Raw genomic sequence first — 14,711 nt, 5'->3', positions numbered from 1 at the left:
TGTGCTTTATGAATTAGGAGATTTTGCTGGCACAGTACTTCACTCATCTCATCACTTATCCAAACAAATGTGTATAATTCTTTTGGTTTCATTTCTTTCTCCCACTTGAACCAGTGATTTAATTGGTCATTGAAACGATTTTGTTTCCACTACATAATCCACAAGGTGAACAGATAGTATTCCAGAGGAATGTTCAACATAATGTGTTTATGGTTTTGTTTTGTTTTTTTCAGTAACTCTTGATGCTTGTCTGTGAAGCCAGGTATAGCATAATGAGAATCAGGATGTAACTGCAGAGGAAGACTTTTGTTATGATGTCTTTTTGTAAAAATGTTTGCAAGGTTTGTACAAAAAAAGGCTGATGCTCTGATCTGAAAGTAAGCCTGTGAAATTTTGTAGTACCGTTCATTACTATGTCAGAACTTTGCAGGTAAAGGACGTTTCCCCCAAATTTTCTTTTCAGTTCTTACTTCTGAATCCATCCTGAATATAGATTCCACCTGTATACTAGTGAAACTCAATGTGGTATTTTTCCTGGTATCTCCATCTTTTGAGCTGACCTTCTCTCCTCTATCCATTGCCAGCCCACTTGCTGTGATCCCCTGGAGATGTAACCTGACCATCAATTTCTTTTAATCACAGTCATTACTTTAGATTTGTAGATGGCACCCAACCAGAGCTAGTGAAACACAATGAATTGTTTGCTGAAAATCATGGAACAGAGTCTTACTTTTTTTTTCCTTATTTCTACCATATTTCTACCATATTTCTACCACCAGGGAAAGCCTGAAGCTGCCAAAAGTCAACATGCTGTGTCTAGAGATAGAAGCCACAAAACTAGATGGCAGCTTAGTGGGCAAAAGAGATTACTTGGTTTCAATGACATCATTTGAACTTCTGAACTTCTGCTATTTCTGAAGCCCAGTATACCACCTTGAACCTTTCAGTGATGTGAACCAATAAATTATTTTGCTTATGCCAGTTTAAATTGGGTCTTATGAACAAAAAGTCTCTTAATGGATACATGTATCCATTAAGTAGTGATACATACACTATAAGTACATATACTGCTTATCATCGACTCCACATCACAGCTCCACCTAGACCTGCTCTTAGTTTCTCATCTTATTGCTTTCCTTGGCTTCCAGGATCTAGCTAGTTACTCCTTTTCTCCTTCCTCTCCAGAACACTGACGTTCCAGTTCTCTGCAGTATTATCTAACTATGTTTCCATAGCATCTTAACATTTCTGACATCATTTTCTCCAATGGAAATAAGCAAAGAATGATTGCTTTTCACTTACCTCTACCTATAGTGATGAGAAGAGGATTTCATAGACTATCTGAAGAGAGAAAGTAGAACTAGATCCAGCCAGTCACAGTTTCCACTGGGGAGTTTGGATTCTTGAGAGGTTTGATTAAGGGTAGATGAATGTCTATAAAGGTGAGATTAGTCCCCCCTTGATGATATAAATCATGGTTCATTTTCAACAAAGATGCTGTACTTCAATACAAATCATCATCGGAAAGGTAAGTATTTTTTATTATACTGTATACGTAAGAAGCTGGTGCTTGGTTTCAGGAGTCTGAAAAATCTGCTGTTTTATTTTCTTAATTCTTCAATATGTGGTTGCCTGGAGTATTGATGTGTAAAAAGATTCTTCATATCTCATGGTTAATTAACTCAAGTATATTAGTGCTGCTACTTATTTAAAAAGTTAGTCAAAATGCTGTGTTGTCTTAAGCTATTATTGTGTGTGTGTGTGTGTGTGTGTGTGTGTAATGTTTTTCTCCTTCTTATAGTTGTCTGATTTCTGTTAGCTATTGTTTAATTTGTTGGAAGCATTATGCCTTCTCTAGTTGTTGGGTCTTTATAGATGCTCAGTCTTCACACACACACACACTTAGCCAATTAATATGTATCTTTTTACAACAAGGCACTTTTCTGCAAGAAACACTCCTGACCCAGCCCCCATCCTTGACTCCCAAGCTTGGTTATGAACTCCTTCTCTACTTCCATAGCACACTGCCTACTCCTGTTTGAAAGCACCCAGTAAGTGTCACATAATTGCCTGTTGACTTACCTCTCCTACCCACTAACTGCAAGCCTTTTGTCTTGTATCCCATTTTTTTTTTGCCAGTGTCAAACAAAATGCCTGAACTATAGCATTTGTCAAATGATTGTTATCATATCCTAAGATCTTTTAATCTTTATGTCAAGGGTTTGAGCAAAGTGAGCATTTTTGAGAATGTTTACTTGCCAAAATATTCATAGAATTTGTAAGAAAACTATATTTCTTAATTAGGGCAAACCTATTACAGGTTGAAATTACTTCAGGCTATTTTAGTATTGGAAAGTATGTTATGGATTATCTTGTTTTTAAATCAAATTCTGCTCTTACATATTTGTACATTGTGTCTCCTCTAGAAATCATCATTATCTACTTCATCACATATTATAATGATGGGAAACTTAATTGCTGAGAAGACTTGGGAGTCAGCATATATTTTTTTTTTCATTTTAAAATGAGCCAACGTGTAACATTATGACATTTTACATAAAATCAATATTTACAGATTATACTGGAAAAATAGAAATTTATCAATGTTGAGCCTTCATTCCTTCAAATAAATAATTGGGTGGAAATGACTCCCCTTTTGGATGGAGCTCATATTCTTGAATAACCACTGCTATGATTTGGATCTTTAATGTCCTCTAAAGATCTCATATATTAATTGATGCAAGAATATTCAGAGGTGAAATAATTAGATTATGAGAGCTGAAACTGCATCAGTGATTAAACCATTTTATGGATTATTAATTTGAATGAACTACTGGGTGGTAACATAGGCATATGGTGGTAGACAGAGGAAAGTCATGGGGGCCTGGATTTAGAGATTATATCTTATCCCTGGCTCCTTGCACATACACTATCTCTTTCTTCTTCCTGACTGCCAAGAGCTAGCAGCTTTCCTTTGCCATGCCCTTCCCACCTGATGTTCTGCCTCACAGAACAATAGAGTCGTCATGGCATGGAATGAAATCTGAAACCCTGAGCTCCAAATAAACTCTTCTCTGTCTAGATTGTTCTTATCAGGTATTTTGGTCACAGGGACAAAAAGCTGGTTAGCACAGAAGCAATATGTAATGTTCCTTGAGTCTTATAGATACTGAAACGTGGAAATTGGCTAGATATAAAAACTGAGGTATTCAAATTTAGTGCTCAATTTTGCAGTTACATCTGCCATGCTTACCATTCTCATAGACATTGAGATACCTCTAAGCAAGTCTTCATATGGTAGTGGGTAGAGAGTACTTACTCCCCGAGAGCTGAGTACTGAAGATAGAAACTTTGATTTGTGTTGGCTACTGGGGCAAAATAACTCATGGGAAATAGGAAATGGCAGTAAAAGATGAAAAAATGGTTTAATATTTATTTATTTGTTTGTTTGTTTATTTAAAACTGTTTAATGGTACTAGGAATCGGACCCAGGGATTGACATATGCTAAGGAAGTACTCTGACACTAAGCTATATTCCCAGTCAAAAGATAGTTTATCATTTAATCAGTGATTTGGTAATGGTTGGAGGAAGTTTGATGTAGCAAATTATCTGAAGATTGAAGAGACCTGCGGGCCCTGTGGATAGTATCACTAAAGGTGGTGGGCCAAGGACAATCAATAGATTAGAAAATTATAACTACAGCCATCACCACAGAGCACACATCTTTAATGAATCCTCACGATGTAGCATGCACATGGATATATCACAGGATCTGTTTCTACATGTAATGAGATGAATTGCCTAGTAAATAGCAGGTAGGCTTTGGTCAATTTAATTGAATAAATTGGATCACATAAATTGTAATGTTCAGCAAGTTCTGTAAAATGGTGAATTTCCAGAAATGTGATCTTGGTTAGGCATCTTCACCATCTTGGTCTTTTTGTTTCCGGAAGCCTGAGATGTTCAAGAATCCTTTCAATGTGGTTGCCTTCCTTTAATGGCAAAATGGGAGAAGGATTACTTTCTTGTTTGTTGTCTGCTTTGATTCTCGTTGATCCTAGAAATGGCTGATTCTAACACAAGATACAAGCAGACCTCAGTGAAGAGGAGATTGAAGGGTTCACATATATCTGCAAATTTAACACTTATAAAATTTCATGTGCCTTAATTTTGGCATGGAAATTAAAGTCATTCATATTATCGGGATGGTACAGTGTGTTTTTATCCTTTCTCTCTTTTTTTTTAACTTTTTAGTATATTTTATTTTCACAAGACTGTATGCTTTCCAAATAACAGAATTCTGTAATAATCCTTAGTTTTTTAAAGATAATTTTTATAGATTTCTTATTGCAAAAGTCAGAATTGATTTTCTGTGAAAGTGGATCTACGTACAAAGATGACATAAAAACCATCTCTTTATGTATCCTGATGAAGGTCTTGTTTCTCCATAGGGCACATCCTTTCATATCACTTCGTCATCTTTAGGTCTGTAGCTAGCCCACAGCAAGAAGCTTAATCTCAAACCAGCCCCAAATCGGTTGCATGTTATAATGGGAGAACAAGAATAAGAGCTTGGCAAAATGGTGAGTGCAAGAGATTAATGCAAATCCAAAGTCAAAATCACCACTTAGTTGGTGGGTTAGCAGAAAACTGTGCATTATGAAAAGACTTAAACAATATCCCTGGCTTACACTTCTTTTATGTGTCAAGTGTTGACAGGTGGGAACTGTGATGACTTTAGACAAATGTTCTACCTCTCACAGTAGTTGAAACCACAGTGAAACATATGGATAACTTTTAAATGACTTATGCTCAAAAATTAATTTCTAAATTGTTTATTTGATTCTAAAAAGTCATATCTTCCATACAAAAATATTACTGATGTCAGAAAATATTACTGATGTCATGCCAACCCATCTAACCCATATAAATCCATGATATACTTGAAATATGATCAGACAGTATCTGATTGTTCATAACAATTGTCTTATTGTTCATAACAATTCAAAACAGGGTTTCCAAAGAAAACTTTAATTTTATTTCTGTGAATTGTATGGTAGCAACTTGTGTCTTAAATTTTTAGTTTGATAAATAAAACTCAGGTAGCACTTTTGTGCATTGCTGGCATCATTTTCAAATTGTCTCCCTTCTTCTACTTTTGCCCTCCTCCAAACTCTCTATGATGTTTTGATTGTTTCATATCATAAAATTGAAAATTTTATACCTGCAGTTGAAACAGTGGCCTCAAAGACCTGAGAACAATTGCCCCTACTTTTTCTTCACACATTTATCTGGAATTCTTCTGGTCATTTCTCACTAGGTTTCAACCACAAAAAAATCAGATAATTTCTCAGCCTCAGGACTTTGCATATGCTCTAGTCCTCTAGTATGCTGCATTCTTTATTTCCTTCTGCTCTAATTATCAGACACTCTCCCTAGACACTTTTCCTGACCACTCAATATGAAGTCAGCCTCCTCCCTCATGGTCTTTATTATTTTCATTGCCTCTATCAGAATTTGTAATGAAGCCTTTTAAATGTCTTTGTGTTTGACTCTGTGGTAATTCAGGCCACAGGAAGGTAAGGCTTGCATGTGTTTTATACTCTGTTATATGTAGTACCATATTTACTAAGTAGTAGGTGTTCAATAACATTTTGAATGAATATGTTATGTAGTCTTAGACTCACTTTTAGGGGCTCAAAAATAGTTTTTCATGATTTTAGTTGCTAATATTTCTTACCCTAAAACAAATCCCAAACTATTGAGCCTAGTATAATAAAAAATGTTTGCATTAAAATTTGTGCAATGAGATTGATCTAATTATGTGTATGCATGAATATGGTATAATGAATCCTACTATTATGTATAATTATAATACACCAGAAAAAAAAATTAATAAAAAATCAAAGTTACCCCTTCCCCCCCCAAAAGTGTAAAATAGACAATACATGTTGAAGTACTTCCCTTTTGAGACAGGATGATATACTGAATCACAGCACACCATTTGACAGATAAATAAAATTTTGTGCCTTCCTTTTTTTTTTTTTGAATTAGAAATGTAACTCTCCTTGGGAAAAGATTGCAAAAGTGTATCAGCACAAGAAATCTATGTCTGATTGAGTTCATAAAGAATTTTCAATTTAGCAAATATGTAGATTTTTCATTTCTATTGCTCAGAGTTTTTTTTCCTTATGAAATCTAAACTTTTCTTTCTAAGGAATGAAAATTTGATTAAAGAGAGCTATGCATTGATATTTTGTATTCTTCATTGTTTTATGATTATGAAATTAAGAAACAATTTGGCCAGGTGAGATATGGACAGGTGGATTTGCTCCTCAGCATTGTTCTCTTAAATTTTCTAAAACTACATTCCTGACTTGTAGTTTTCAAGGAAATCTTCCATGGATAGAATGAAATATTTTTATGTTTCTTTGGGGAAAAACCCCAATATGTGTATATATTTTGGCTCAAATTTAAGACTTTGGTATTTTGGAACAAAATATTTCCCTTACTTCAAATTTTATATAGGTACGTGAATACGTTTAAGTGTTTTTGTTTCTTCAGGTGATTATTGTGAGTGAAAATGTAGTGTCAGAGGATTTAAATTTAAATCCTAAATAAAATTAAAAAATGTAAAAATCAAGCTCTTTCACTTATTTTTTGCAGATGTAATTTCATTTAACAAATAAGGCTAATTATACATTTTATCAACCATGGATACACAAATATGTACAGCCATAAATGTAATATTCTTTTCCTGATTTTGAATAGGAAAACCTTTTGGCAGAAATTAAAGCAAGATAAGGCATTATCTTGGTGAAAAGTTTTCAGAAAACTATTACAGCATTTCTTTCTATTGATTCTCATTTCACCAGCATTTAAAAATAAAAATGTTTTTTTTTTTTTTAAAAATCAACTTATACTGATAAATGTTGAACATGACCTTGGCCAATGAAATGTAAGTTTCATGGGGCAGGGATTGTGTTCACTATTGTATTCTTGTTAGTTAGGCGAATGCTTGACATATTGTTGGCAATTGACAAATATTTATCCAAAGAAAGCATTTTTGTTCTAGGTTCACTTTGCCCATATTTGATGGTGATACTCTGGACAGTGATAGAGTCAAAGCTGATAAAATAGTTCCTTTGCATGACTAGACTCTCCATAGACAATAAGAATGGGCTGAGTTGGACTCAAGAAACAACTTGGAATGCTGATCTTAGTTAATTTTTATATAGCAATTTTCTTCTCTAAGGGCTTTACTTATACTAACTCATGTTATATTCATAACAGACAAAACTGAAGGTAGGAAATGTTCTTCATTTTATAGAAGAGTACCCAAACTACAGAGAAACTAGGTGACTTGTCCAAGGTCCTATATCCAGTAAAGGGCAGAAACTGGATTCAAACACAAATAATTTAGTTCTAGATCTGCATTGTTAATTTACTGTGCTATAGTGCCTTTCCAATCAAGAATCAGGGCTGGGCAATGTATTGACTTAAATATTAGTAGAGAAATGAACATGTTAGTTACAGATAGGTATATTTTAAATGTGAAAATCAGATAACTTTGTGATGACACTTGTTTCTAAACTCACCATTAGTTGGTTCATGATTCAGGGATGTCAATATGCTCACACACATGTGATTTTATCATATATGATTACATTTAATTAAATGTTTGGATATACAGATATATCATTTTGACTCTCATTTATTCTTTATGTGTATATGTACATAATATATTTTATATTAAAAAGGTTTTAGACACAAATTTTCAAAGATGAGAGGAAAAACTACATAGTCTGGTCAAATGATGTATTGCTCTGTTAAAAAGTATTGAAAATAATAACTAAACATGTTTAGAAAACTAAAACAGTTCAGAAAGGAAAAGGTAAAAATTGAAAAACTCTCTTTCCCCACAAATCTCACAATTATGCTTCTCTAAAAGGGCTTCTTTGTTTGCTTTAACCAAGAGTTATAATTTTTTTTTATAAACCAGATACTTTCTTTAAATGGATTTTAAAATTCATTTGGAAATAATTGTTATAATCAATGCAAATTTACAAAATTGTTTCTCAGTATGATTCTTAAGAAAACAATTGAAGAGTGTTCCATCATGTATATACCATATTTTAGCTAATCAACATTTTATTGATTTATGTTGTAGTTGTCTTTGGAGGTTTGATTTTTACCAAATTAGATGCTATAATCTGCGTGTATGTGTATGGGTTTGTGGGTGGGTGTACATGAATGTGTGTGTGAATTTTTGTATAAACATGTTGCAAGTTCTTACAGTAGATTTCCTCAGTCCAGCAGAATATAGATTTTCAATTTTGAGATAGATCCCTAAATTACTCAAAAAAGGTGGTGCTGATTTGTATGTTTACCAGTAGAATATGGGAGTCCTGTTTTCCCACATTTTAGTTGTAAATGAATTCAAAATAAATTGTCAACCCTAGTTATAATAAATTATACTCCATATATGTAATATATCAAAATATACTCCATATATCAAAAAAGAACAAATAAAAAATTTGAACCACTTGTAAAAAAACCTACAAACAAAAAACAAGCAACAGATACATTGTCAATCTGTTAGGCCACAATTAGTATTATATTTTAATTATTTAAATTTAAATGTGAATCAGTGTGAATACCTTGAAAGTTTGTTAGTTTTTTTTTTTCACTAACCTTTCTTTTGTCTGTTTTTGTTGGATTGTTAGTTATTGTCTTATTGAATTACTTAAGCTTTCTTTTTTTTGGCTAATATTTTCCTTTTTAAAAATATTCTTAGTTATAACTTTAATTTTACAATAAAGAATTTTATTTAACAGATCTGTTAAATGAGATAAATATATTAATAATTCTTCATTTGAAACTTTCCTCAAAAGTTTAAGAATGAGGTCTTTAATATGAATATGAATAGATAACAAATTCCTAAGAAAATACTGTAAATAGCGGGGAGAAGGGAGTTAAGCTAAGCTCAGGAAAGGAGATCTTGTCATTCTTAAAAAGAATGATAATTTTTTCTAATAATCAACTTTTTAGATTTGATTATCACTTATATGTTGGCATGTAGATTTATATGACAATACTTTGTCAAATTCTCTCTAGAATTATTTATAAGCTCAGCCCTTACTTGGATAAATCCTCCATGTTCTCTAACTTTCTTGTTAACTTTCAAATTTTGGGAGATTAAAATCAACACAATATTTTTTTTAAAGATCCTATGAGTAAGACATGTAAAAAATATTCTGCATTGTGCTCTGATTATCATCAAAATAAATGTTCCTTTTTACTCACAATTTTAGCTTTGAAAAAGTAGCTGAAACAACTGATCATTTTCATTTTTTCCATTTTTATGCATTGTAAGAAATTCCCATATTATTTTTGGTAAAAAGAAAAAAACCCAACCATCTGTTGTACTCCTTTAATCAATTATTTTTAATACTGACATGCTTTAATACTTTTAAAATGTTAAAACACTTTTAAAAAAATTCCTGGAAATCTGAAACTAATGTTTTCCTTAGTATTTTTGTGATATTAATTGTTTAAAATAAAAGATATTTGGATAAATGTACCCTATAAGAATCCTATAGCAAAAATGCTTACGTAGTAAGTATATAGATGTACTTCCACTCATCTTTGACAAGCTATATATATATATATATATATATATATATATATATATATACACAAACATATATTTGTATATATGTAAATATAGATATGTATTTCAACTTTGTTATTCAATATATATGCCTTTTCATAGGAAGGAGTGAAAAACATTTCAGGTATTTTAGAATGAAATTATAGCATTGATGTTGGAAATTTTGATTACTATAACACACCAACTTTTTGAGATCCAGGCCATTAATCTTATTTTAGTATTATAAATGATAAATATTGAAATATCTTATTTATTTTCATATATTACAAAGCCTCTGATAATACTAATTTCATTTTTCCTAATTTTGTATTGAAAAATATCACTTCTTTCCATGTTCATATCATCACTGAGCAGATAATTTCTGGTGACTAGTAAGGAATGTGTTGGGGATTTTTTAATAAAAATTGATGCTAGTTTCTTAATTTTAAGACATCAAATTTATTTTAGAATTGGATCATTTGGTTGATTATGAAATGCTTTAAATGTATAATTATTAGAGGTAATATATAATTATTTGGTTTCAAAGAATAAAAATGATATTGTCTCTAAAATTTTGTGATCCATATTTACTTTCTAGGTATTTTTAATATTATAAAATTTATCTGACTTCAAATAATTTCTTTATACATTTTTCTCAGAATTTTTTAGTAGGAACTTGAAATTCTGACTTACATGTCATAAAATTTTAAGTAATGGGAAGTTCATTTTAAATATTAAGCCAAATTTTCTCTAAAAATATGATATTCATTCAACATCGTTTTTAAGAAAATTAATATGAAGAAAATAAATATTTTAATATGCTATCTAGAAGACTAGATTCTTATTTTAGAACTTTGCAATCTTAGAGGTATATTTTAAATGTAATTATTATAATCTTTATTTTTTTCCTACACTAAAATACTAACAGCATACATATTTTTAAACACTGAATATAAAGAGCAACTGAAAATTGAAAAATATTATTTAAGATCTAAAACTTTCTTTTACTGTACTGTGTAGATTATTTACTGAGCTCATACTAGTTGTGAAGTATCTTTTCATTTGAAAAGTTACATTATGGAGATTAAAAGTAGTGTTAAGGGTTTTGTTAAAGAGGTGGATTCTTATAAAATCCACATTGTTGAATTATGACCTCTTTCATTTTAAGGCATCCTATTTTGATGTGCCACTGATTGTGCTGTTCATTCATTTATTCCATAGAGATTTTTTCATTTGGCTAATGATTACTAAACACAGAATGCAAGTCTTTGGAATATGGACAGGGAAAATTAGATTTCTCAACCCATGGAAAATGAAGAAATATAAGTAAATGCTTAAAAAACTAGGATAGCTGAGTGCATAAGTAGCCTTGGAGGCCATTTAACGAAATAGATGAGCAAACCAGCCCTACCAAGACTAGTAAATGGTTAAACCCAGGCAATGAGGAGAAGCAGCATGAGAGCAGCTGTAATGATATCTTGTGTCTGGGAGATATCCCTGTGGATTCTGGAATACTAAGACAACTAACAAATGTGCAGAGGGAAAGTGATGAAAAGAAATAACAAAATTATCAAGTACAAATTACAACACTCTTTTAAAAATATTCCCTATAAATTTGGGAGTATTATTTCATATATTTTATTAGCTAAAATAACTTTTTTAGCTAAAAACTATTTTTTTAGCTAAAAGTTTCTGCTCATGAGATTGGAGGAATAGTTTTTCACTAAGAGGATGAATCTCTAATTCTTCAATCTACTCATTTAAGGAAGAGACAGCAGCAAGGTATTGAGGTGATTGTTTTAAGCCTTGGGGTCTCGCGCTTTAGAAATTCTCACCTAAAAGAAATAAAATATCAAAAAGGACAATGGAACTTAATTAAGTAAAAATGAAGGCACAAGACCTAGTCAACTTGGAATATTAAAGGTTAAGTTTTAAAGTTTCAGGTAGACATAGCCAAGTGTTTTGGAATGTTAATTTGCTCTCAAGCAAAATAAATTTCATAATGCTTAACACTCACTACAAATTTTTCTGACACTTGATAAAACCAAAGTATTTGTAAAGATATAATTCACCTGTTGACTTTTCTCCAGTAATACCTTACTATTCACTCTAGCTTTTTTTTAATTGTGCTCCTTCAGTCAAAAACTGACACAACTGTTGAAATACACTCACTCATACACTAGTCAGTCACACTCCGATAATATGTCTGTCATCATGTTAAAACAGTCATTTGCTGACATATTTTATGGCCATGAACATGTTTCAGAAACTAGCAAAAAGGATTGGCCTTTAAAAAATAAGCAAGAGCAGCATTTCCTTCTAGTGAAACGACATATAATTTGAAATAATAGAGTGTCAATAGTGACTATAGGAAATTGCTAGAAAGTGGACATTTCCAAGCCCACTTTTATCTGGGAAAAGTAGTTCTTTTTACGCCAGCAAACATTTTATTGAATTAAAAGCATCTTTGTCAGATTCTGAAAATGTTTATTGCACAAGGTTTAGAGTTCTGAACTTCTCTAAATATATGGGATAGCAATTTTATAAAGAATAAATGTTAATGCTATACAAAAGAGCATGCTCCTCTCAGTACCTTTTCATTTATATTAGGCCATGTCCAAACTGACTTTTGTATTTAATGACCTCTATCACAAAGTGTCAGAATAGTACGGGAAATTTTACAGATAGAAACATAAATGTCCAAATGGACCAGCTTATGCCCAATGGTTTGGTTTATTCCAAAAGCCCTTAAAGTACTCCAATTATTTAACAGGTGAGAATAGTTTTGAAAATAATGACACATGGATAAGTTTGTTACACAAATTAAAAGATATATGCAAATGCACATAACCTGTTAAATGCCACTGAAACTGGGAAAATAAATAATTTAGTAGTTCCCTAAATAAGGTGGTATCCCTGTTTAAGAGTGAAAAATTTACTTGTTAAAAATAATTGTTAGTTTTCATTCTGTTCCCATTCTGAAATTAAATTTATACCAAGCTCACATTCAGTTTAAAATGCTGTTCTGTTTTGATTAGTCATGACATTCATATGTAATTTGAATCTTATTTTTGAAATATGAAAATTATTGAATATGAGAAATTTTTTACTTTGTAAATTGCTTGCTAAATAAGGAAACAGACCACAGTCCTGTAAACTACTTAATCAGCATCTGCAAACTCTCAGAGTTGTGGGTAAGAAGATCAAATGCTTATATACTAAATGTTATTGAAATTCCGGTGACTTTCTTATCCGACATGATTTGTTAGTTCTTTCTAAGATATTATTTAAAAGTATTTTCAGCGTTCCTTATTAATATAGGCATTTAAATCTAGCATCACCTCCTCTGCAAGCATGGAAATTCAACCTGCTCTATAGATGCTTATGTTCAAAGAAACATCTTTATTTTTTTTTTTAAAGAAGAAACCTCATTTTGCTTTATTTCACTTATGCGGCTTCTTTGTTCATTAAGCTAATTACTCTAGTCTACATTCATGCCTTTCATCTACCTTGTTTCTTGAGCTTGATCCTTTCCCAGCCCTGAATCGACTGTTACTGAACAGTTGAAGCTGAACAGGAAGGAATTGCAGGTGTCAACTCACAGTTTACAAATATGACATCTCCTCTGGCATAGCTGGAAATATGAAATATTGATTTATGTGCAGTAAAAGGTCTTATAAAAATGATCACATACACATGAGAGATTAATGCGCAGGAGATCAATAGAAATTTCATTCTTGACGCTAGACTGTCACCTATGGTGAAATGCTAAAATACAGAAATCAATATTATCTATGAAATGTCAAATTTATTATAATTATGAGGATGAAAGCTGGCCAAGTGGCTCCCAGGAGAGAAGGAAGGATAGGTTACTGTGCTGAAGCATCCTTCATGTCCCTTGTTCACTTGCTGCCAATTTGAGAGCAATATTGGTGCAGGGGTTTTTCAGGCATTATGTACCGCTGTGTAGTAACAAATTCCTGCTGGAATATTTAACTCTTGAAACTGACAATAATACAAGTGTCCACATAGTCAAAAGGTGTGGAACTTTTAGCTCCAAAATATAGGGAATATCTTAAGCATAGATTTTAATGTAGTATGTGGACCACAGCCCACTGCTTAGGAAAATTGAGCTTTTACAGACAGAAGATTAATAAGATCTTGGTGCAATTTTATTCAAGCTCATGTTCATTCTCTCCAGTGATGGTGGTGGGGGGAGGTGCAGGGGTGGAGAGGGGAAATCCTAAATTATCTATTAGTAGACTTCACATTTTCTGTAGTTTAAGCCATTAGCTTGATTCTTAGAAATTGCCATTCAATTTCCACTGCTAGGCAGCAATTCCTTGAAAAGATTTTTTATGAGTTTGTGGCCGTCTCTTAGTCTCATGTATCAAGTTTAATAGAGTCTTTGGAAAAGTAACACAAAGCTAAAATTTTATGAGCCTATACGAAAACAATAAAGTGAGAATGTTTTGTCTTTACTTTTAAGTAGGGAGGGGGAATTTAAGAATTTAAAGTTAAAAGCAAAAAGAAAAATATACTTCTTGCATATACTGCAAGTCTACAGAAAAAACATATTAAACCCTTATTAGAAATATTATCGATCCTTATAATGAGTGTAGGTTTTACTAGGAAATGTTAGTGATGGTACATTGCAATTCTTGTGGAGTTTGGGCTTGGTGCTGCTGGGTACAGGGAAGATGAATGCATTTGACCAATAAATGAATTAGAAAACTTGGTGGAAAGTTCAGATTCCATTTTAGGTGCTATAGATAATAAGTTCATGTTATTTGCCATCAGTTAACACTCTTCATAAAAATTCCTTGATTTAAATTTTTACGATTCTCCATTTTAAACATAAGCTGTGTGCTCTGACAGCTGTGCCTGGAGAATAGCCTGGGCATGCATTCATTTTTCTACCATGAGGCCTTCATATACAAAGTTCCCAGATACTCATGAAATGAATGAATGAGTGAGTGAAACATTACTATTCATTCTGTGGTTCTCTGGTACTGTATGAAGAATGGGGAATGGATTTTCTTCTCATTTATACTGAAC

The sequence above is a fragment of the Ictidomys tridecemlineatus genome, chromosome 7 (assembly GCF_052094955.1).
Source record: "Ictidomys tridecemlineatus isolate mIctTri1 chromosome 7, mIctTri1.hap1, whole genome shotgun sequence".
Taxonomy (NCBI): Eukaryota; Metazoa; Chordata; class Mammalia; order Rodentia; family Sciuridae; genus Ictidomys; species Ictidomys tridecemlineatus.
The sequence above is the reverse complement of the archived record's forward strand: the minus strand, read 5'-3'. Positions refer to the sequence as shown.